This window comes from Aptenodytes patagonicus, chromosome Z (assembly GCF_965638725.1).
Source record: "Aptenodytes patagonicus chromosome Z, bAptPat1.pri.cur, whole genome shotgun sequence".
NCBI classification, from domain to species: Eukaryota; Metazoa; Chordata; class Aves; order Sphenisciformes; family Spheniscidae; genus Aptenodytes; species Aptenodytes patagonicus.
Genome location: NC_134982.1, coordinates 64,086,726 through 64,110,948, shown reverse-complemented (window position 1 = coordinate 64,110,948; position 24,223 = coordinate 64,086,726). Strand labels below are relative to the sequence as shown.

General features: G+C 41.0%; 1 protein-coding gene across 5 annotated transcripts in view; it reads right to left on the bottom strand.

Annotated features, from left to right (window-relative positions):
• FER (FER tyrosine kinase) overlaps window positions 1-7,853 on the bottom strand; it is a 195,092-nt gene extending 187,239 nt beyond the window's left edge. For all 5 annotated transcript variants that reach the window (XR_012997479.1, XM_076363240.1, XM_076363241.1 and 2 more), the window contains exon 1: window positions 7,811-7,853. The gene's annotated coding sequence lies outside the window, so the exon portion shown is untranslated. The remainder of the gene's footprint in view (window positions 1-7,810) is intronic.
• Window positions 7,854-24,223: the final 16,370 nt, after the last annotated feature.

The following is a 24,223-nucleotide window of genomic DNA, read 5'->3' as shown; positions in this document are numbered from 1 at the left end:
AAGGAAGAATACTGACACAGTACTGAGGGTCTCGCATCATCACAAAACACCACGTAAGACTCCTCCTTGGAAAGATTTCAGGTCCCAAAACTCTTGTAGCTGCTGCCACTGCACACTTCAACTTAGAAATCCAGAATACTGCTAGGAGCTTCTTCCAGAAACACTGTATTACCTCTTGAGATTTAAGGACAGCCATAGAAAAACAGAAATCCACAGGATGTGAAATACTTTTAAAAGTCTAGAGGCAGCTTAATTTCTTCTTATGGCCCAACATCAGCCAGAATTTCTCACTACAGCCAAAACAATTAGATTAAAAATCTGCCATTAGTCTGTAATATATGACAATACTGGTCTCCTCAGGAGAAACATAATCTAGTTCCAAGTATTTATTGCTCTTTGAAAAGAAATTCAAAGAGCAATCAGGGTGTTGCTTCTTCTTTCCTCCTTCATTAAACTAATTATATCCTTTTGGTTCATTAAACCCTCTACTTAGTTAACTCACTGTTCATTCAGTCTTCTTGAGGTCACTTATCTCCTTGGCACCATTGCATCACATATAATGTAGTTTGATTACACAGTATTCTGCACAGAAAACCAGCCCACAAGGAACACAGATCCATGAGGAAGAGAGTGCTCTCCCAACAGCTGACATTCCAGACTGTTACACTGCAGGAAATACAACATATCAGGTGGTTCAGTGAAAGGTGTTGCCTCAAGTCTTTGGTGTTCCTGAGCTGAATGACTTTTCCTTCGCATGCTCCGTATCCTAAAAGATACTCACTGTGATAACTCTCTCTGTTAAATGGGATACAGTTACTCTCACTAGAGTTACCAGAAAGACAGATGACTGAACTATGCATTTGCATCTTCTTAAACACTTGAAGTGCATAACAAATTTTAACACATACATTTTATAAATGCATACCAGGGCTAACTTTTCAAGATACATGAAGAAACTTACCCTATCTTTTTAGATCCAGTTTTGTTTGGGTATCATCAGCCTTCCCAGTTACAAAGAACACTCCTTTTGAAGGGTATTATTCTCATTTGAAAATGTATAAATGAATCAAGCTTTAATTAACGGGTGTTATAAAACAAACAGGTAAGAGTTGTGGAAGTTTAACCTCCCAGGTCTCTGGAAAAATGGTACTGAAGTGCACAAGAGCAAAAAAATGTATGCTGGGACTCTTCACATGGAAATTTATTTGCATATGTAAGATTCAGCCTAACTGATCTTTATTGGCAACAGATTTTTTTTTTTTTAAATCCCTAGTCTTTCATTCTGCATGTCAAAAGTATTCTTTCCAGAAATGATACCAAGCAGCTAACTTTTCATGTACAAGGCCAATGTTCTTCAGGACGTAGCACCGTTCATGGATATTCTTCAGAAAAAAAAAAATTTAGGAATAAAAACATTTGTATTGTAGGCAAGGATTGTTTAGGTCCCTCAGGATTCTTGCCTTACTGTACTCTGAGACAGGTGAAGGGAATTTGACTGACTACATCTTTAAACCTGAAATCCCAACTTAATCTGAGAAAAATTCTGCAGTGGGACACAAGCCATCCTACTGTAATAGTCAAATGCTAACAACCATCTGCTTAATCACTGCTTTGGAAATGGCAGCTCCCACCTGCTGAAAGCAGACTAACCACATCCACACCGCAAATCCCTACAACTCCACTAGGCTCCCCAAGGCTGGTTGGGGAGACTTTGGTGATGAAATACTAGAGCACAAGAGATCACCATGTCACAGCCCATCAGAATGATGTTTTAACAGCATGATACGCAGGGTATGCACTGCATGCTTTGTGGAAACGTGAAGCCTTAGGTTTGAGGACACAAGGCATACAGGGATAGGATACCTCCGGAAGACTGTTCTGCATAGGACAGAAATCTGCTGCAGTGTGCATCCGTATTGTGGCTGGAGCAGAGCCCGGAGAAAACAATCCCGTCAGCTGTGGGCAGGTTTCCTTTCAGAGGGTACCAGCTGGCTCCAGAAAAGCAGAGTTAGAAAGCATGCAGCATGGAAAACTAAGAGGCCGTGAAGGAAGACAAGGATTGAATCAAACCAAGATTTTGACCTCAATAAGGATGTGGGTAATTACCTCCTCATATAAAAAAGAATCATTTAGATAAATTACATCTAGATGCTAATTAAATTTGTTAAAATAGTAGTTTCAGGTTTACTTAACATATTCACTGATGAGAGATTTCCCACTCCGATTTCAACATTCACCTAATCCAAAAAGCAGAACTGGGTATTAAAAGGCCTTCCTCTACCTTTGTTGCAGATGTTTAACTCTTTGCAATTCTTTGCTTTTTCGGCTGCACACTTCAACTGCTAACATTTTTCTGTATTTGGCAAATCAGGCATTTCCTTTTACCTGGTGAACTTCAGTTATAACACCAGCTGCACTGGTAAACAACCATATTATGGAAATTACGGAAAAGATATTCTCCTTAGGAGAAAACACACCATTCACAGCATCAACATACAACAAATATACCAACAATAAACAAGTGTGTGTTTTTCTGATTCCATGCTTTATATCTTTTAATCAGTAAAAAGGTGCTCCAAAGTTGTATGACTTTCCTTAAAATTGGCTACAAAAGCAATTCTCACAGTATTTTGCTGAAGGGATAGCACAATTGTTTTAAGTGTTTAAAGCACAGTGTTTAAGCTGTCACGTTTTTAAAACTTAGCCACTCCACTTGACTGCACCTCTGACCTGGAATTCCTGGAACTTACTTGGGATACAAATACTGTGGGGTACTATTTTACATTCACGAACATTTCAAAGCAGATGCCACAACTAGGAAGTCAGACGCTATCTGAAAGAAAGCCAAAACATTAAAGAAAGCTTTTGCATAATTCACAAAAGCTGTATTTTAACAGACACAGTGGCAGTACGCTACACTAAACAGATTTTAACAAACTTACACAATTTAATAGCAGATAGGACAATCTTTAGGTATTCAAAGATTAAGAAGGTTTATCCTAAGACCCTACTCTTATTTGTTTATAGGTTCACCAAGGATTAATTTTGTGATTTGCTAGCCCAGCGGCTAACAACCTCCACCAGCTAAGCCATTATTAATGTTATTTTTCTGAGTATTACAGCACCAAATATTCAATAAAAATATTCCTGCCTTTATTAAATAACCATTAAATCTATGCCCTTTCCCACTCCTGTCTGTTTCATACTGAGAAAACCAACTTATTACTGCCATTCTCAGTTCAAACAGCAAACATTATAAATGTGATGACAAACCATGTAAGTTACAATAAGCTGTCAATGTATGGCATTTTTCTAAAGCAAAAAGTTAGGCATAAACAGAGGTGGAGAAAAGCAGCAAAGCTGACAAATCAAGTAGTGAAATTAAGAGATTCACAAATTGAAGATGAAAACCTAAATGACACCCTCTTTGGAATATGCATTATGTGATCATGTAATTACTTCCACAGTGCTTTTCTCCACAAATGCCTGACTCATTTATTACAGAGGATGGAGTGCTCTGGGGATGATTCAGCATTCTGTCAGAGGGGCTCATCTTCACAACTCTATCACACTCACTGCTGTAATTGTGTGTCTCCCAGTTTCTAAACAGGCAATTTCAGGGAACAAAGGGCTCGTGACTAATGTGCTTTAACACTATTCTGGATTCTATTCCTGCTTCTGGCAAAGACTGCTTACATAATACGCAACGATTCACAAACTTTTCACAGGTTGCCCCTACTTAAAAAAGGTAATTGATTTTTCATTAGGTCTTAATTATGGTCATTTATTTTGATGCTTAAGCTTACTTTCTTAATGTCTCAGCTCCTCATGTTAAAACAAATCGCTTCCAAAACAATAATATGAAAAAAAGGTCGTGAGACTCTAAGATCAAATGATGATAATTACAAGAGAGCTTGCGAAAGGACTGTCTTCAGACCAAGACTTGAATACCATATAGAAAAATGCCTAATACATGATAAACTATTAAGTAGTTACTCATTAAGTATTTTCATTACTAGCATTTAATAAGACAGGGTTCCAAATGGACTACAGTATTGTGCAAGCAATATTGTAAAGCATACCTAAAGGACAGAGTAAGAGTACACATGCAATGTTTTTATTTCTCCCTTAACAGTTGAAAGTTTCATGTGATCGTCTTAATAGAGAGCTACATCACAGAAACGTCTCACAGTACACAACTACTGCTGTTACTCCACATCCACCTTATCAACAACATAAGGGCAACATTTGGCCCAAGTAGTAACTCTCCCCTCAGCAGAAAATAAGAGCAACCCTATCAGAAAACCTAACGAAATACCCTCACTGCTCAAGGTGCAAGTTCACAACATAGACAAGATTAAGCAGCCAGAGCTGTGTTCTAACAAACCGACTGATACATTTCAAAGATCAGGAATTCTGACAAACCTGTACAACTGGCCAGAAAACAGTCACTGAACCACAGTACAGTTATGAGTATGGAGAGTTGTCTCTACACACTGCTATGACACTCATCTGTGTGTCGTGAGCTGCTTAGTAAGAAGCTCAGATGCAGGAAAGAAAGTTTGAAATTGTATGTGGTTAAACATTTGGCATTTTCCCTCTAGTGTAGAAAGGCAGCAATGCAAAGGAAGCTGGTGACTATAGAGCAAACGGCCATCTGAGATCCAAAGTAGAATGATGTTATGTAGTACAATTCACTCACTTAGATTAGTAACAGCATTAAGTCTTAATTTATTGGGAATTTATTTTTATCATCATTAGGGAAACTCACAGGACTGAAAAAATCCCTATTACTCCAGACTCATTACACTCAAAACCAACCTGAACTCTGCATTAAAATTTGCAGAAGGAATTATAAAAGATTACAGTCATGCTCTCAAATATGATTTCATGCTACGAGATTACAGGAATCAAAATCCTCCATCCCATGAAGTTGTCCTAAAAGAAAAAAAAAAAAGGAAAAAAACCACAAAAAAAAGCCATTTTAGAAGCACCCTTGCTGCTTTTTAAGAACCGTTTCCAGAACTTCCTATGCACTGTACATGACCACACATGTAGCTCTTAAAAAGAAAGGTAACTATCTTCTCTCAAACCCCAGAAACAAAGCTATGAATTCCACTGATTCACTACTAAAAAGTTTCCAAAATAAATCTTTCCAAAGAAATGCTAGTTACCTAACACAAACATTATACAGCAGAAACTTGCCACGAATTTACATGCACAGTATTTTAAACCCTTTAACTCCCTAATAAAATGGTGAATACTCAACAATTCCAAGACTATCTCTACTGTATAATAATCCTCGCCACCAAGTTTTCAAAATCCATTTTTATAAGGCACATACATCAACACTATAATTAAGACAGTACTAAGTGAACAGTTTCATCTTAAGATAGGAGCATATATACAGTTTACTTCCTGCTGGAATGAACTCAGGCTTTCCTCTCTTCTCTTGCTGCTCCTCCCCACCCCCCCCAGCAAAAGAATCCCCTTTCCTTTTCCTGGACCCACTTCCCACACACTGCAAAAAAACTCCTCCCTGTGAAGTGATGACCTCATGCTGCTAGCCCATCTCCTTGTATGGAGCAACTCCGGGCTTGCTGCCAGCTTTCTCCGCCTTCAGGCTGACACGGCAACATACCTTCCTTCACCCCGCTGCTTCCCAGCTGAAAGAACATCGAGAAGCGGCAGCGAGCGGAGGGGGCAAGCCGGACAGGAACAGGGTGTCTCCGCTCGGACAAAGAACAGACCGCCAGATGCCTGCCCCAGACTCGCATCTAGCATAAACCTACCTCCCATCAGCAAAGCACCTCTCCTCTCCATTGCATGAAGAACTAAACTGAACTCTGAACACTTTTAAGTATGGAAATACATCCTACATTACCTAACTGCAGTGCAACCCCACATAGCTGAATCTTGCTTCCCCGTGTTCCCAAATGTTACCTCTCCCCCTCTCTTAAAGAAGACCCATCTTACCTTCCTTTGTATCATGCTACTTTAAAATCCTCCTGCCCCTTCTTCAGCCTGTCTTTACTTCCAAGCGTCTCCTCAAAATTATTTCTACATGATCACTTTACACTGGCAATCCAAATATCAACTGAAGGACCTTCCTTTGAAAGATTCAGTTGTGACATGAAGTTGTAGGAAAGCAGTTGTGACACGTAGTTGTAGGAAAGCAGGAAAGGATCTTGCTGATGGTTAACAGTGCTTTTGCTCAGTTAAAAAGTAGCCTTGTACGTACAAGACCTGATCTTCTCCTTCAAAGAAATCTCCCCAAAGCTCAAATCTTCTGGGGTCAATGTTCCACGCGTGTGTATTTTAAACTTGTAACAGTACTGACAATTTGCTTCAACACATTAAAAAAGAATTTATAAACGGAGAGAACACACATTTGTCTCACCAACAATAATGGTTACCTGTAACTCAACCTATAATATGTCCAACATTTGCAATCTGCTTTGACTGTGAGCAGATTAGAAGTATGGAATGTCCCACCTCCTTGAGTCTTCCAAAGAGTAGCACATACATGCAGTAAATTGTATCAGTCATCTCTTTATTGAACTCTATGTGGTAGGTACAATAACTGAAAATAATACCCAGTAAATTCTTTTGGTCAAAGAGTTTCAGATGTCGCCCAGGTTTCTCTTGCATTGCAACTTGTTAAAAGCTGCATTAAAATACAGCAGAGCATCACAATCGCTTTGTGCAGGTTTGTTACAAAGTGGGGAAAAGTTACACCAAGTGCTTGGAAAGCACTGCTGCCTTCTGGCAAACAGAAGACGAGTTGGCTCGTGTAACAAAAGTGTAACAAAACCCTAGGTGTTCACATAGGATGCGTCACTTCCAAGGGTGTATGCTCATGTAAACTCAAGCAAAATAGAAACATACTCCAACATGAAAAGGGATGTTTAATGCCCTCCTATACAATTCGTTCTTAAATACCAAATATGTGAGCATTTAGGATGCCCGCACGTACCAAACCCACAAACACACAAAGCGTAAAAACGCACATGAAAAAAGCCAGGGCAGTAGCACTACGAAGGCCCTACCTACGCAGGCTCTACATCTACTGCGTAAGTTAAGAAAGTCGCAAAGGTGCACAGCGTTGTCGGGGGGGGGAGGGGGGGGGGGCGGGAGAGGAGAAAAAAGCAAAACAAAACCGGGGCGTTGCACTGATTTGAGGGGGGCCACACATCACAAAGTTTCCAGCGGTGGCTGGCGCGTCCCTCCGTCACTCGCAGCAGCTACAGCCCAGCCGGCGTGCCGCGGCGCCGCCGGAGCGCAGGACGGGAAGAGACGTGCCGGGCGCCGGCGACGACAGACGCCGCGGGAACCGGACCGAGTCAGCCCTTTTCCTCCCTTCGCCCCCTAGCCCGGACCCCGCCGGCCCGGGGCCCCGGCCCGCCCCGACCCCGCGCGGGGCCCCGCGCCCCCGGCCCGACGGCAGCCCCGGGGGCGGGGATCCGCACCCGCCGCGCTGCCTGCCCCGCCGGGGCGGAGCCGCCGCCGGGCGAGAGGCGCCCCTGACGCCTCCGCGCGCCACCGCCGCAGGAAGCGACCGGATGCCGCCGCCGCCCCCTCAGAGGAGAGCGCGAGCGGCGGCGGTGCCCGCCCCGCCCCGCCGCAGGTAAATCCCCGCGCGGGGCCTACCCGCCCCCCCTGCAGCGGCTGCCCGCTGGGCGGGCGGGCAGGACACGGCAAGCGGTGGGGGCGGCAAGCGGTGGGGGCGGCCGCCCGCTGGCCCGGGCGCCGCTCCCGGGGCGCGGGCACCAGCGGCGGCGCCGCCGCACCGCGCGCGGCACCTACCTACCTGACAAGCCGAGCCCCTCCGCCGCCGCGGGCGTCACGGCCCCACCAGCGCCACGTGACCGGCGCGGGCCAATCAGCGCCAGGCTCCCCCTCTCCCTCCCAGCCAATCCGGGCGCTCCCCGCCTCCTGGTGACGCGCTGCAGCTGGTGGCCAGCCAGCGAGGGAAGATCCTCCACCGCTGCCGCCTCCCGGCTCGGAGAGACGGCGCGATTGGAAGGGAGCCGTGCCGCTCCGTGGGGGCGGGGCTGCCCCGCCCCGCTCCGCCTCCGGCGCGCGGTGCATCCGTATCCCAGCAACGGTTTTCCTCACAACTTCTTGTTGAAATACCTTAGGGTTAGTGGAGAGTGGGCACAGAAGATTAGATTCAAGGTTTAACAACTGGTAAGGAATATTTACATAATTACACCACTACGATGCAATGTACACCGGGTTTAAAGTATTTGTATAACTTCTGTGCGGTTTATTGCTTGATCATGGAAATGTAGGTGTGAACACGAAAGAAATGTGTGAGACTAAAAGATGGCGTATCCTGAGAAAACAACTCCTGGACATCGCAGCTTATGGACAGATAGACAAGGGGCCTGATGTTTTGTTACCTCGCCAGCTCAGCATCAGGAACAGGTAATGAGGAGCAGAAAAGAAGAAAAAAAAAGGAGGAGGGAAAAAAAAAGGAAAATAAGAAAAAAAAGGAAAAAGGAAAAAGAAAACGAGAACAAAGAAAAAAGAGCTATTATTGTGACACTAACTTAACAGGTTTATTGAAACTTAATATTGAAGTGTTGTATATTGTCTTTTGTAACAGATTGTGTTTAAAGCAAATGGAAAATTCAATTCCATTAAGTAGTAATAACGATACCACGATGCATTTCATACATACAAAAGAACAGAAGAACCCCATGACAGATTAGATTAGAGTTACAAATATCCTTTCTCAAGGGGTTGCCGGTCGCTGGTATTTAGGAAGGAGTCGAAGAAGAAGAAGTCTAAGAAGAATTACTTTGGTTTGTACCTCATCCATATGCACCCTGAGGCAAGTTGAGACCTATATACAGTTAGAAGCAAGTTTGCGTAATACTACATGCACAACAGAGAAAAAAGTCAAAAGCTATTTAATTGTAGTAGAAAGTGGGTTTTTAATATGTAATTTACATTTGGATACTTTTCAACAATGTTGTATTTGGGGTAAAAATCTTAATTTAGATGCAAATACTGAATTCAGTATAAGAAATCATCAATGACAGGGTTTTATGGCAAATGCAGGTGCAAACGGCCCAATTCAGCTTGGTTCAGCTATATTCAAACATAACTTATTTTATTGGGCAGATATCTTGTCAGTCAAGAGCTCACATGCCTGAAGAAGATCTTCTATGATTATGTCTACGGTTTGGTAATTTATCTGGCCTTGAGACCCTTGAACCTGATGAAAACTGGTAGACAATGATATAAGGGTAGAAAAATCTCTCCTCGTTAGTTTTCTGATTAGAATTTTTTAAACTTTCCTGAAGAACCTGCTTGACTTTTGAGGAAGAAAAGATTCCTTGTTCTTTTTTGCAGTAAGGTTTTTTTTCCAAAGCTTTCAGATATTTGTTAAATAAAGATGAAAAAAAGGTAGGCCTGTACTGTAGTCACTGCAGTATAGCGTAGACATATGCAAACTACTTTGAAAATCAAATTGTTAATTTTATTTAGAAAGTACAATTATTAATCAAATATGAAAAGCTTTAAAAGAATATTAGCACTTGCAATTAAAAGCCAAATTAACAATTTTATTTCTACCAGGCTGCAGATGCTAATCCTTTTCTCTCTTCCCTACCCCAGTCTTCTGGTACTGCACACATTCCTCCACTCAGCCCCATACGTGAATTCCTCTGCCCCATTCCTACCTGGCCTGACCCAGGGCCTACTGTCTAACTCCACAAGCGGAGAGGCTGAGTCCTAAAAGTATCCAAAGGAGACAAAAAAGGATCAGGAAAATGAACGTGCTTTTGCTTCAGCATATTCTGTCAATCCCTGGACATACTTTCTTCCAGCCTCTCCCCTTTGCTTCTACATGTTAAATCCTACACATTAAATCTATAGCTTCATGCTAAACCAAAGCTGATCAACATCAGTACTTTAAACCTGCTGGTTTGGACAACGGTGGCATTGAAGCATTGTTTCAGACCTTATTGCAAAATTGCCTCCCAAGAAACTCGGCAAGGACCTGGACACATGCTGAGTTCTGTGGTGCAACACCTCAACACCTACCAGGCAGAGCAAGAGCACTTCATAGCTCAACTAGCGGAAACAATAGCAGCTGTCTAGTAAAAATACCTGAAAAATTCAGTTTAGTATCCTGGGTCTGTCTTCTCCTCTCACATGACTCATCTTCTGTAAGCTCATGCTTTAATTTCTGCTGGCTTCCTAACTACTAGAGAATTTTCAGTTTTTCTATCATAATCTATTCGCCCACCATTGTGACCCTAGAAATACCAGAGGATTTGCTCCTTAAACAGTGAAACTCTTGTCCTATTCAGTTAAGCTCTAGGTTTCAAGAATCCTTTTCTTTTTGTTCTTCTGTTTGCTGCAACTCTTCTGGTACACTGCCAGTCTATAATTCAGTCAGCACATTTTCGTAATTTTGAATGCTTCTTTTCTACCTTTATCTAATTTCTTTGTTTATGGCTCATTGCCTAAAATTCCTGGATGTGACATGCAAGTTATCTGCTTTATACTGCCGTTACTCATGTTGAAAAACCTTAAAGTATTCTTAGGGGACAGATACTGTAGTGTTATATTACTTCAAGAATGATAACAACTTCAAATTAAATTACATGCCTGGAGGGGAAATATAAATGTAGGAAACAGAGAAAGGAAAAGTTCCTCATTATCAGTCCTTCAAAATGCTTAAGTAAAATGGGAGTCATTGCGAAACCCAACATAAAAAAAATCTCCTGGATATACTAAAGATTTCTATTATACACAGGTCAGTAATACAGAGAAGTAATTATAGAGGTATACTCAGAATAAAAGATTGCAAAGAGATGTCAGTAAGGGATAAAAATAATAAACTGAGAAAAAATTCCCCAGTAATCTCAGGCTTTTGACCAACAATATGGTTCCTTGATCCCCAAGAAGGGCATATTAATTCCTTCCTGTTGAGTTAGATTTGCTGCAGTTCCTTGATGAGTTAGGCATGAATGAGTATTTTTTTCTAAACTATTGTACATGTTTGGAAAAAAAAATGTAGTTTACCATTTTACTCATTCTTTCCCTATTTACTATCACTATTATTGTAAAGAAATACAGTAAAAAGTTTAAACAACTACACAAACTGTGTATTAAAGCACTGGAGCTTTTGTGTCAGAAACAATACTGTTACTGCCACTATTATGAAAATTACTGTGGTTCTTCTATTACATATCTCCATAATAACATCATAGAACTCTCTTTTCACCTCTGCCATAGACATTCTACTTATGCAAAGCTCTCCCTGCCTCAGTATTTCTATCTATAAATGGCAACATCAATACTTTCCTTGAGGGATGCTAGAAGGCATAGATTGTTAATATTTATAAAGCATTTTCAAATTGTTTTATGGAAAAGGTAAAAAAATGCAAATAATAGTATGCAGAATAGGATATTTTAGTTATTCTATCATTGGTTATAGAAGTCTGATTTTCATATTCTTTTTACAGATTTTTGTTATTACTTGCTATTTTTCTCTTCTCTACGCTTCTTTTTCTTTCACCCCCATTTTGTACTTCATATTTTGAATTTCAGTGTCTGTTGCTATGACAACACCACGATCTGACTAGTGCTGCCTTCAGACCCTTTTAAAATCTACGCTGTGCTATTTAAAATGACACATTTTGTGTTTAAGGTGCCTGGAGATTTCCGTAGAATAACCTGACAGGGTTTTCCCAATCATAAGCTATGGTGCAGATACGCATTCCTAAATCCTAGTACCTGCCATTGCTTTTCTATCCCTGTACACATTACTTTGAATAATTGCTTCTCTAGGGCATGGTGGCTAAGTAGAAGATGGTGGGATTAACAAAAGGAAGCATAGTTGTCAGTCTTTCCATATATGTAAATATATATACACCCATATACATGTATATAGATATAAAAATAGGCAGGCACATGTACATGTGCACATACACAATTTGTTTTTCAGCTGTGTGCAAGCTGGAATCTGCCACAGAACTTCTTAGAGAAGTAAAAGAAGCCAGCAAGTTCAGTTTAGTTTTAAAATAATGAATTAAAACTCAGCAGACGTAAGGAAAGATTGCCAATGATGTGAGGGAATTCAAGTCGTGGTTTCATTCTTAAAAGGAGCTACAGATCCTTGCTAATGCCCGAATACAAAAAACAAGCATGTAATGGAGGAGCCACTCATAATCCAAAGCTAAGGACAACCATTCAAATCTCAGATTTCCTAAGACTATTTAAATTCCTGATAAATTTATTGCTGTTATCATTAATCAGAGTCATAGGCTGCAACCTAATAGGTGGTCACAGATAAGCTGCTCAAGTGCTGGAACAGACATACTGTAATCTAAATGTGAGATCTAAAAGATTCACTGCATGAACTAGTGATAAGGGAGGGGACAGAAGTCCCATAGATAAGTTCCTGAGCACTTAGACCAATTTAAAAAATAATTACAGAGTTTATGCAAAGCCATTACAAACACTGGCCCCCCATGCCTAATATGACAAGCCCTGGTTTTATCCTGTACATCAGATGGCATTACAGACTGACACACTATTTTCATTTTCCTACCTCTAGTTCTATGGAGCAAGCATTGCTAATCCATAGTATTATGCGCCTGAGTAGTAAAAAAAAAAAAAAAGTGCAATCTGCTGTGAAAATTTGTTTCAAATTCCCCTTCAGTTGCTGACTGAAGAGCTAGTTATTACTCTTAAGCTTGAGGAATAATAATGTCTCAGCTAAATGTCTGTCCTTGAAAATCACAGGATTTATATCTTGCTGTTTACTTGCCTGGATTGGAGAAAGGTGTGAATGTTTATGATTCACACGGTACAGAAGCCACCTTAAAAGAGTTCAGCAGTGTTAAGGCAAATTAATTTTCCAACTGCAAGAAAGCGTGACAGCTGTACATTGGTCTGCCTAAGTAAAAACTCACTGAGCTTTCTGTTGATATTTCCTCTCGGACTGTAGATTCATGATGTGAAATCTTTGGATACAACACCTTAAGTCAGTATTGCTCCCTCTGCCACCCTTCCACTACCACGTATTCCCCTCCTTGGTCTTCAGCATGCCGTTCCCTCACTTCTGCCCCCAGAAGTGTTTATGCAAGTGTTCTACAAAGTAGATAAGGGAGATGACCCAACTTAAAAAATAGTCTTGCTATTATTTTTAAATACACATAATTTCTTCATATAAGTCTTGTTATGCTTTTTTAAACCAGATGTGTTCCCTATCTGGTTAACACCACAGCCAGACAACTAGTTGGGCCAGCACAACTCAGCCACACGAGGCTAGGTATGAGCAGTCAGGGAAGGGGGACAAGTGTGGTGACACCTCAGTCTCCTGTTGCCACTAAAGAGTACAATTCCTGAAGCGGCAGTCTGAGATTACCTCTTCGGTGGCATCATACTAGCTCTCCAAGCCTGGGATAGGAAATCCGCCCCTTTTTCAGTGTATTTGGTCACTGTCTTATCTACTCTGAGGAGGAGACAGTAGTGTAATGCACATGCTAAGCTACTTTATATGCTTAAATAAATCATGGCCTTCACTGTGCATACATTTGTATGAAACAGTTGTCAGTGTACTAAAAAAACCCCACCTCGAGGACAAATTCCAGCTTAAGGTATTCCTGCCTCTCTCCTACAAGGCACATTCCTTCTCCCCTGCTGCAATATGCTACTACGCTAGGTTGTGCTGACACAACTGTTGGTAGGATTACGTTGTGAACAAAACTGATAAGCCTAAATAAAATCCTGCCAACAAATGAAAAAATGTTTAAGACATGGCTTGTTTATCCATGATCTAGAAGTTGAGCCTTTGTCTTGAGACATCAGCATGTTGATGATTTAATCCATCTGAATGATTATGATTATACCTACTACAATGGAGGACAGTAGTCTTTCTAAAATGTAATCTGCAGCAGATGATAAAGGTCAACATCTTTATTAACTTGAAAATCCCCAGGAAGGCAGACAGGAAACAGAAGGCAGAGTTTGTAAGATTAAACATTTCTTAGGTGTTCTTTCTTTAAGGAAAAGCTTTTAGGATGAAGAGTTTGTATAAATGGGTATCCACAGCACCATGGCTAGTTAAGTGACTTGACGTCTTTATAGGTGAATGATGATTCACCTTTATAGGTGAATGATGAAGAGAGGTGTTTCTCAGAGTTAATGTACCAATAGATGTAACTCTTCCTCTAAATCTCTCCCTAGACCTAACAAACAAGTTGCACACACCTGGTTTGTGGAATTAAATTACTCGACTTTTATTTTAACCTTTGCCTGGTGCCAAAGGTAATTTCAGTATTAAAATCTGTATGAATCTTTTCCTCACTTTCTCATTTCTATACTTTGGAGGTTTTTTCTGAGTGGGGTGTGAGTTGCCCCATATTTTAAAATTTTGATTTTGCTACCTAGATAGAGCTCAAGGAAAGAGCCAAAGTATTATTGTTGCCCTGATGTCAGAAACATCTTATTAAAATCCCATGTCTTTTCATAACGGAACTGTCCGGTCTGCAATATTTTTTGGTACCTATTAGTAAGAGTACCTGGACGGACACCATGTCATTGCAAACCACAGAGCAGGAGAATTTAGGAAGAGACAACACTGGAGTTCCCAAGGCAAAAAATGTCAATTTTGTCATTATTTACTTTGAAGCTTTTATGGAGAGACACAGGAACTTTCTTTAGAAGGTCTCTAAAATGCAATTTCTTCTTATCAGAAACTGCTTTAGATTTCTGAAGCTCAGTCCCCTGGGATACTTTACACATCATTACTCTTCTTGAAACAGAGTGTATTTCACAGCTAAAATTGTCTTTTAAGTATTACACAGCATAGCAATAATAACTGGATACAAAGAGCTACCTGCCACACAGCTTCAGTCTCTCAGAGTCCATCCCAAACCTCTTCCAACTATATAAGAGCTCACACATCCTTGCCTGGGAAGACCAGCTAGTCAGGTCTGTGAATAAGCATGCGTACATAAACAAGTAGATTCTCTCAGAAAGTGAATTGGGGGGGGGGGGGGGGGAGAGAGAGAAAGGGGATCAATAGCTTCGCAGATTTTAACACAAACTCCTCTACTACTACATGCTACTGGTAAAATTATAGCAAGTTGTTTAGCTCGTAGCCCTGGAAATTAAGCTGGTGCTTCCTGGCATATCTAACATATTGTGCCACTGGACATTCAATGAGTATTTAGCAGACTGTACCACGTTTATACAGCTTAGATAGCACCTGGCAGGCCTACACAATCTTTTAAGGGTGAGAGAGTACACGCACACTTTTTCATGAGACCTTTGGTCAGTGAATCACAGTGAAACCAGCAGTAGGATTTGCAAACGAGTTTTATGCAACAGCGATCGTTATTCCACATAGCGGGAAGCTTTTCCTGTAAGGTACTGATACCCTGCATATTGAAGCCAATGTATGTTGACATCGATGGAGTGGGAGCACATCCAACAGCCAACACTATGAATTCCACAGCTTGCAGCAATATAAACCAAATGAAAAACAGGCAGATATCCATCTTCCAGCTTTGAACACCTGCAGGTGAAGCTGTAACAAATTGATTAGTGGTTTTTACTTTTTTGCCCTTGTCTAATCAATTACAGTAAATCAATTGTGCCCTCTAGAATCCAAAGCAGGATGAGACGAGCTTCTGACTTGATTCAATTTCATTATTTAAATACGAAAGTCAGCAAAAGATATTTTGAAGGAAAAGTTTATCAAAATAGTTTGCTTTGTTTCATGAATGTTAACCTCATCTCTATTTTATTCATATTGTATGTAATTATAAATAGTGCTTCTTGTAAAACACAAGATTTTTCCTTGCTCTAATAGATATTCTAGGATTATGTTGATACCATTTTAGTAGAAACTGCACTAAAATTGTTGATGTGAGTGCAGAGAATAAAATGTCTGTAGCTTATCAGCTTTCCTCACTGACTGTTAAGTATCAAATTACAGAAATTGCTTGGCTAGTTTATATTAAATATCTGGAACAGTGTTTGCACTTAGCTAAAAAATAATCTTTTTCAACTGTAGGAAATACTGTTTTGATCTGATTTATTATGATCCTTTTAGATAATCAGGCTGACACATTTAAAGACACATTCTGTTTGTTTCATCTGAGTCTCTTTTTATATAATTTATAAATGCAACAACATGCCTAACCTTGAAAAGAGTGAATGTAGCAAGACTGGCCTTGCTGCATTGTGGTGAGTTTACTTATTGCAGAAGACTAAATGGATCTTCAAATAAAGTATATAATCCAAGATTTCCGTTGGCACCTTTTCTATAGATTACCGAAATAAACATTTGTAACTATCAATGTCTCACATTATTATTCTGTCTCAGTTCAAGCAAGACACGGCAGCATTATTATCTTGAACCCCCTCTATAATAATTAGAACTGCGAACCCCACAAGTATTTGTCACCATGTGACAAGGTTAGATGCCTTGTTCCCAGGCACCTATATTTAAGCATTTGAGTTGTGAGTGAGTGCAGAGAACTAGCCACCTGTCCTGGTTTCGGCAGGGATAGAGTTAATTTCCTTCCTAGTAGCTGGTACAGTGTTTTGGATTTAGGATGAGAATAATGTTGATAACACACCGATGTTTTAGTTGTTGCTAGGTAGTGCTTACACTAGCCAAGGACTTTTCAGCTTCCCATGCTGGACAGACTGAGAAGGCTGGAGGTGCACAAGAAGCTGGGAGGGGGCACAGCCAAACTGGCCAAAGGGACATTCCATACCATGTGACGTCATGCGCAGTACATAAACTGGGGAAAGCTGGCCAGGGGGGGGCCGCTGCTCGGGGACTGGCTGGGCATCGGTCGGCGGGTGGTGAGCAACTGCATCGTGCATCACTTGCTTTGTGTATTATTGTTGTTATTATTATTATTACATTATTATTGTTATTGCTATTATTATTTTATTTCAATTATTAAACTGTTATCTCAACCCACGAGTTTTTTCTCACTTCTACTCTTCCAATTCTCTCCCCCATCCCACTGAGGGGGGGGAGGAGTGAGTGAGCAGCTGTGTGGTGCTCAGTTGCTGACCGAGGTTAAACCACAACACCACCTCAAAATGTAATCAAGGCTAGCCCGGTGCCAGAGCACAGTGAGGGCCAGCTGCTTCCTAAGGGCCAGTATCTCCCTGGGCCCAGGGAGTCAAGGGGAACCCCAGGGCTGGCAGGGCAGGGACCTTACCAGCCATCTCACCACCCCACGAAGGGAGCAGGGCAGGTACTGGCAGGGGGTGAAGGAAGGGCAGCCCCAAGTCCAGGGCATCTCACAAATCTATGAGAATGGGGCAGGTCCAAGATCAAGCCAGGAAATCAGCCCACAGGTCAGCATCGGTAGGGTCTATGGGCTGGAGACCAGCACTTCTAGGTAGGGGCCAAAGGCCCACGGCTGAGCTTAAATGGAGCCCCTGTGCCCATGGGGGAGGGTGGCCGTCCATCACATGGGTGAGGGTCCCCTATAAGGCTGATCAAAGCCACTAAGGTTGATTAGTGCCCTACCAGGAGATTACCAAGAAGGGGTATTTGAGGGAGATGGAGACCCTCTTGGTGTCCTTCTGCTTGACTTGCTCCAGTTTGTCAACATTTCTTGTGTTCGGTGTCCAAAAATGCACGCAGTAGTACTCCAGATGTGCTCTAACAAGTGCTGCATAAGGCGGGATAATCACTTCCCTTAATCTGTGCTTGTGTTAGTATAGACCAGTGTCCTGGTTTCGGCTGGGATACAGTTAATTTTCTTCCTAGTAGCTGGTATAGTGCTGTGTTTTGGATTTAGGATGACAATAATGTTGATAACACACCGATGTTTTAGTTGTTGCTGAGGAGGGCTTACACTAGTCAAGGACTTTTCAGCTTCTCATGCCCTGCCAGTGAGGAGCTGGGAGGGGGCACAGCCAGGACAGCTGACCCAAACTGGCCAAAGGGACGTTCCATACCATGTGACGTCATGCTCAGTACATAAACTGGGGGGAGTTGGCCGGGGGGTGGCGACTGCTGCTCTGGAACTGGCGGGGCATTGGTCGGCAGGTGGTGAGCAATTGCATTGTGCATCACTTATTTTGTAAATTCTTTTATCATTATTATTATTATTATTATTATTATTATTATTATTATCATCATAATTATTATTTTCCTTTCCTTTTCTGTCCTATTAAGCTGTCTTTATCTCAACCCACAAATTTTACTTTTTTTTTCTGATTCTCTCCCCCATCCCACTGGAGGGGGAGTGAGCAAATGGCTGTGTGGTGTTTAGCTGCCTGCCGGGTTGAACCACAATAACCAGGGTGCTGTTGGCCTTCTTTGCTGCCAGGGCACACAGCTGACTCATGCTCAGCTTGCTGTACACCAGGACCTCCAGCTCTTTTCCAGCAGAGCTGCTCCCCCAGTTTGTTAGTTGTTGCATCCATAACATCCTAACCTGGATACAAGAATGTTGCAGGAGAGGGTGTTCAAAGCCTTGCCAGACTTGCAATATGGTCAGTGAATGAAGCTGCAAACTGCAAAGGAAAAAAGTAGTTCAAAAATTTAAAGGTTAAGACAAATGTTGGTCACTGGAGTTGAATTCTGTCCCTGCCTTTGTTGTGCAGACCTTATGTTGTGTTTGCATGTTAGTAGCAGTTCTGAGAATCACAAACTTGATATTTCATAGAATCATAGAATGGTTTGGGTTGGAAGAAACCTTTAAAGGTCATCTAGTCCAACCCTCTTATAATGAGCAGGGACATCTTCAACTAGATCAGGTCACCCAGAGTGCCATCCAACCTGACCTTGAATGTTTCCAGGGATGGGGCATCCACCACCTCTCTGGGCAACCTGTGCCACTGTTTCACCACCCTCAGCGTAAAAAATTTCTTCCTTATATCTAGTCTAAATCTACCCCCCTTTAGTTTAAAGCCATTCCCCCTTGTCCTATCGCAACAGGCCCTGCTAAAAAGTCTGCAGCCATCTTTTTTATAAGCCCCCTTGAAGTACTGACAGACTGCAATAAGGTCTCCCTGAAGCCTTCTCTTCCACAGACTGAACAACCCCAACTCTCTCAGCCTTTCTTCAGAAGAGAGGTGTTCTATCCCCCTGGTCATTTTTGTAGCTCTCCTCTGGACCCGCTCCAACAGGTCTGTGTCTTTCTTATGCGGAGGGCTCCGGAGCTGGACGCAGTCCTCCAGGTGGGGTCTCACCAGAGCAGAGTAGAGGGGCAGAATCACCTCCCTCGACCTGCTGGCCATGCTTCTTTTGATGCAGCCCAGGATACAGTTGGCCTTCTGGGCTGCAAGCGCACATTGCTGGCTCATGTCCAGCTTTTCATCCACCAGTACCCCCAAGTCCTTCTTGGCAGGGCTGCTCTCAATCCCTTCATCCCCCAGCCTGTATTGATACCGGGGCTTGCCCCAACCCAGGTGCAGGACCCTGCACTTGGCCTTGTTGAACCTCATGAAGTTCACACAGGCCCACTTCTCGAGCTTGTCCTGGTCCCTCTGGATGGCATCCCGTCCCTCTGGCGTGTCAACGGCACCACTCAGCTTGGTGTCATCTGCAAACTTGCTGAGGGTGCACTTGATCCCACTGTCGATGTCACTGGTGAAGATACTAAACAGTACTAGCCCCAGTACTTGTTCCTTGTCTTCGAGTACTTAATGTGGCAACTTCAATGAATTTATTTTAAGATAGGTCTTTATATGCAATTAAACAAAATTTCACTAAGTTCTCTTCCCTGCAATTCTGTTTTTCATGCAGTACAGAAATAATTTTGTAACTTTAAATATAAGCAGTTATAGCTGTGTTTTTTCTGTTTTTTTCCCACTCTTCAGCTTTTTAAAACAATAGCAGTATCTAAAAATGTTTCTCACATTCATCTTGAAATGCCATATGAATATTTAATAGTCCAGTTTCAAATCTGCATATGGCCAGCTGTCACAGGATGGCACTACAGAGAAGCCGATATAACTTTGGTGCAAGCTACTGAGTCATATCCATCCCTAAATCTAAATTCACTTGATAGCTTAGAGATGTAGCTATCGTCAAATCCAGGAATAAATCTTTTGTTGCTGTCACCTTGATTCTCATCGCTTACTTGGCACAAATTGGCTTCCGTAGGTAATGGATGTTGAGTCTCACCAGTGAGCAAGCTGAAAAGTTCATTCTCTATTGTGAAAGCCTGTAACATTTCTTCAGAAGACCTGCAAAGGTTTGTGGTATGTTCATCTGGTTTTTGTTTTATCTTTCTTATTCTGTTCCTGGAAGAAACTGGTAGACAGCTACAACTGAAAATTATTATCTGGTGAACTGGATTAAAAGTAACCAGACTCATAAGTGTTTTTCCTAACTGTAACTTAACAATAGCGAGTGAGTATAGATTTAATGGGCAATAAGATCATGAAACTGTAAAATGGTCACCAACTTAGGCGACTATCAAAGTCCAACTCTTCACCTACTAAATTGCTTCTTTTCATTTAATTGGTAGCCATTCTTTTAATTTTCACATAAAATCACTCGCACTGTTATTGAGAAAAGGGAAGATGAAATTTAGCTTAGAGGAAATTTAGCTTAGAATCCACCTCTTATTTTAGTAGGATAAATGCCCAACATTCCAGTTGTGTATTGAATGTTTAAACTTTCTTCCCAAGCTCCTACGTGATAGCTATGAATTCGGGCATAAATCTCCGATTAAGACTGCATAAATCATGCAGTGCTTTCTAGAATACTTTTAAGATCGGAATGCCTACTAATAAAATCTCCAAAATTTATGTAGCACTGATCATCCTCCAGAAACAACAAATGCTATAAAAACTGCGCACTCAGTCTTCTATTCCTGACTCACAGTAATAGCAATGCCATCCAGACCTGTGGGTGAAGTCATTTGTGATAAGCCACGAAGGTTACTTTCGCAGCTATTAAATCCTAAGTGTACTAAACTCTTTGGATATGCCTATCCTAGTATAGTCCCTGGCATATTTTTGTCCTGTGCCTAACATTGCCCAAAATTATCCTTGGGCATGATAATTTTATCCTTGGGCGTGATTTGGGAGTCAGAATTTATGGGGGCCTTCCACCCTCTGACAGGTAGTTTGCTTGCAGACCCTCTTTTGGAGACCCGCCTCTAGGCGGGACTTTACTAGAATAGCTGCAGTCATTTTGTGCCAGTTGGCCTCGATTTTCAGGAACATTTCCCTGGCACATTTAATTTACTGGTGTGGATGAAGCCTTTGAGTATACTTGGCATCAGCTGCAGTAGCCCTCAGTGGTGTTTCAGGGTGCATTCACATCTGTAGGGCAGGAGAAAAGGAAGAGGGTTTCTCATTCATATGTTTCTTCTAAAAGGGGCACCAATTTGTGCATGCTGAAGTGACCTAAAACTTACCCCTTGTCAGAATGATCTCTGCAGAGTAGTATAAAAGCACTTCCCAACTACTAATTCCTTAAATATATCCCAGACTGAGTCCCTTAAGACTTACCTATATTGCCCTCTGTCATTGTTTGCTGACACTGCAGCCGCTGAAGAACATCATTATGTCAGCATCACTCAGACAGCAGAAATCATCTTGTCCAATGTTTACTGCATACTCATATATTAAATATTACATAAAACATTAGTAATGCACAAACTGTATGATGCTCGGGATCTCTGATGTGTTACAGGCTTTCTACTGAGGGCAGATAATACTAATAGTGATTACAGAGCTGGTCATAAGCTGTTTTGCTTGGACGAAGCTAAGTCAGCAGGGTTTACCCTCTAACCCTCACTTGTTAATGAGGCTTCTGGGTCATAGTCCCTGCTGGACTGCTCCAGCAGGCAGTGGCTGAGGTACATAAATACTCTTTTCCCATGGCCACACGCTGGGGCTGTTAAGAAAGGTGTCATAGCACTGGAAGTATCTGGTCAGGGGAAATTTAAGGTTTCTTTATGCGACCAGATTTGCCAAGACCATCTTAACAGAGTAGGATCCCATTCCAGAAGTTTTTCTTGTGTTACACCTGAGGGAATGAGGTCTGTCATTATGAATTATTTAGTCCATTCTTGCATATGGCTCCTTTTAAACAAAATAAACAGTTTAGCTACATGTAGCAGTAATGCTTCAAGAAAAGAAGTGAAGAATTTGCGTATGTTTATTCAAAATTGTAAAGAGTATCTGCTTTTAACAAGCATTCCAGATTCGAAACTGGTTAGTATGGTTTTCAATACTGGATCTGTTGAAAAAGTGTCAGGGATCCTTTAATGACAATAAGCTGTCAGGCCAAATTGTTGTGCCCCATTTTAAAAATTGTACCTTTCAACTGTATCTCCCTTTGAATTTTGCACTACAGCACACAACCAGAAATATATCAGAGGCAAAATGTCACTTCCAAAATCTCTGATACCATTTCATTTCATATTCATTTTATTCCTCTTATCCCTGAAGATAAGAAGAACCCTTCTTGTTTCTCACACAGCCAATTCCAGCAAGGAATATCATATTCTGATACAAATTCTGATACAAAAGAAGTATATTTGAAGTGAAATTGGAACAGTAAGGAAGAGCAAAGAATTACTAAGTGTCAATGATAGAAAAATATTCTTCTGCTGTAATTTATTTGCTGTTTGCCCATGCAGGCTGATGGCATAACATACCCAGAGCTCTGCTGTTGTTTTTTGCTGATATAACTTTTCCAGCCGCTGACATATCAAGAAAGTATCATTCTATGGAAACCTTTTTTCTGCTTAATTTTCTACTTTATTGGATTTTTTTTTACCTTTGCTTCACTTCTTCCAAGCTTGATATTTGTACTAAATTCCCACTGATTTTTTTTGCTCGCACTCTAATGATATTGTTGGTTCACTGTCTTACTGTAACTACCAGTATTCTATGGTAGCTAGAGGATTTTTAGATTTCCTGTCACTCCTGGCCTTTTTTTTTAAAGAAAAGTACTTTTCATCCATTGTCACCAGAATTTGTACTGTTTTTCTAGATGTGTGTTTGCAAAATTTAGATTTCTCTGATTGATAGATTCAGGACAGTATACCTCATGTTACACTTCAGAAATGGAGTTACAAAATTTTTCTTTGGATACCACCTGTTATCTGACAGATTTAGATAGCTGCTATTGTTGATCTCTGTGAAGGAATGCATCCCACTGGAATAAATATATAATCTGTGTGCTGTTCCACAGAACCATCATATGAATGAGATGCTGTACCTTATGACAGCTTTTGTAAGCATTAGAAATATCAGGAAGAAATTTTTCTCTGAAACATATTATGTATGAACTGCTTCACCAGTGTACAATGCTTAGTCTTGTAACCTGCTGTACAAGAACCTCCCATACAGGAATGCTGACCAACCAATTTTCTATCTGTCTTAAAATGGTGTATTTTAAAACAAAAAGTAAGTATAATAGCTCTAAATTTCACACAATCAAACTACAACTTACAAAGTGTTTGAATGAACTTGCAAGACATAAGCCCATTCCAAAATCTGTATGCTACTGGATTTTTTTGAAGCTATATAATATATTTGAGATCAGTGTCCAGCAGATGCTAAAAAATCTGGCCTTTATTTATTTGTTTCTGTGGCTTTTAGTAAGTTTATTGCTTTATGAAGAGAGAATCCAGCCCTTAAATCCAAATTCATGAAGACCCTCAGTAATGCCATGGAGATCCCCTTTTAGGCATGCCCAAGGTAGCCAAAAGTGTCCCTGGTCACAGAATCTTTAAAAAGCAAGGACAATTAGATGAAGAAAAATATCACTCAAAAAAGCTTGATATGTCTGGTCTCCTTTAGACCGCTGACTCACTGAAGGAATATCGTTGTGCAAAATTACATACCACCAACTTGCAAATATTCTGCAGAAGCACTGGAGGATGCAATTGGCTGCATTTTCTTTATCATAATGACTTCCTGTAAGGATTGCCTGATTTATGACTTAGTTGTTCATAAAAAGTAAATTATGCATTAGCAGACTTACAACTGGATTTCTTTGTATATCACCCGTGCATAAAATCTTACAACACTTTAATGATAAGTCAGTTTTTTAAAGTTTGTGTTGTTCCATTTTTATGGAATAATAGGACAAAGAAAGATTGATACAGGTAAACTGTGAGTCTTACTTTAATTTACTTAAAATAAATCTAATATATTGATTTGTTTGTACTGTCTCAGTCCAATTTTTTCTGGTTTCAAAGAGCAAGTGCTATGAGGCTGGGGATTATATGCTGTAGGTAAC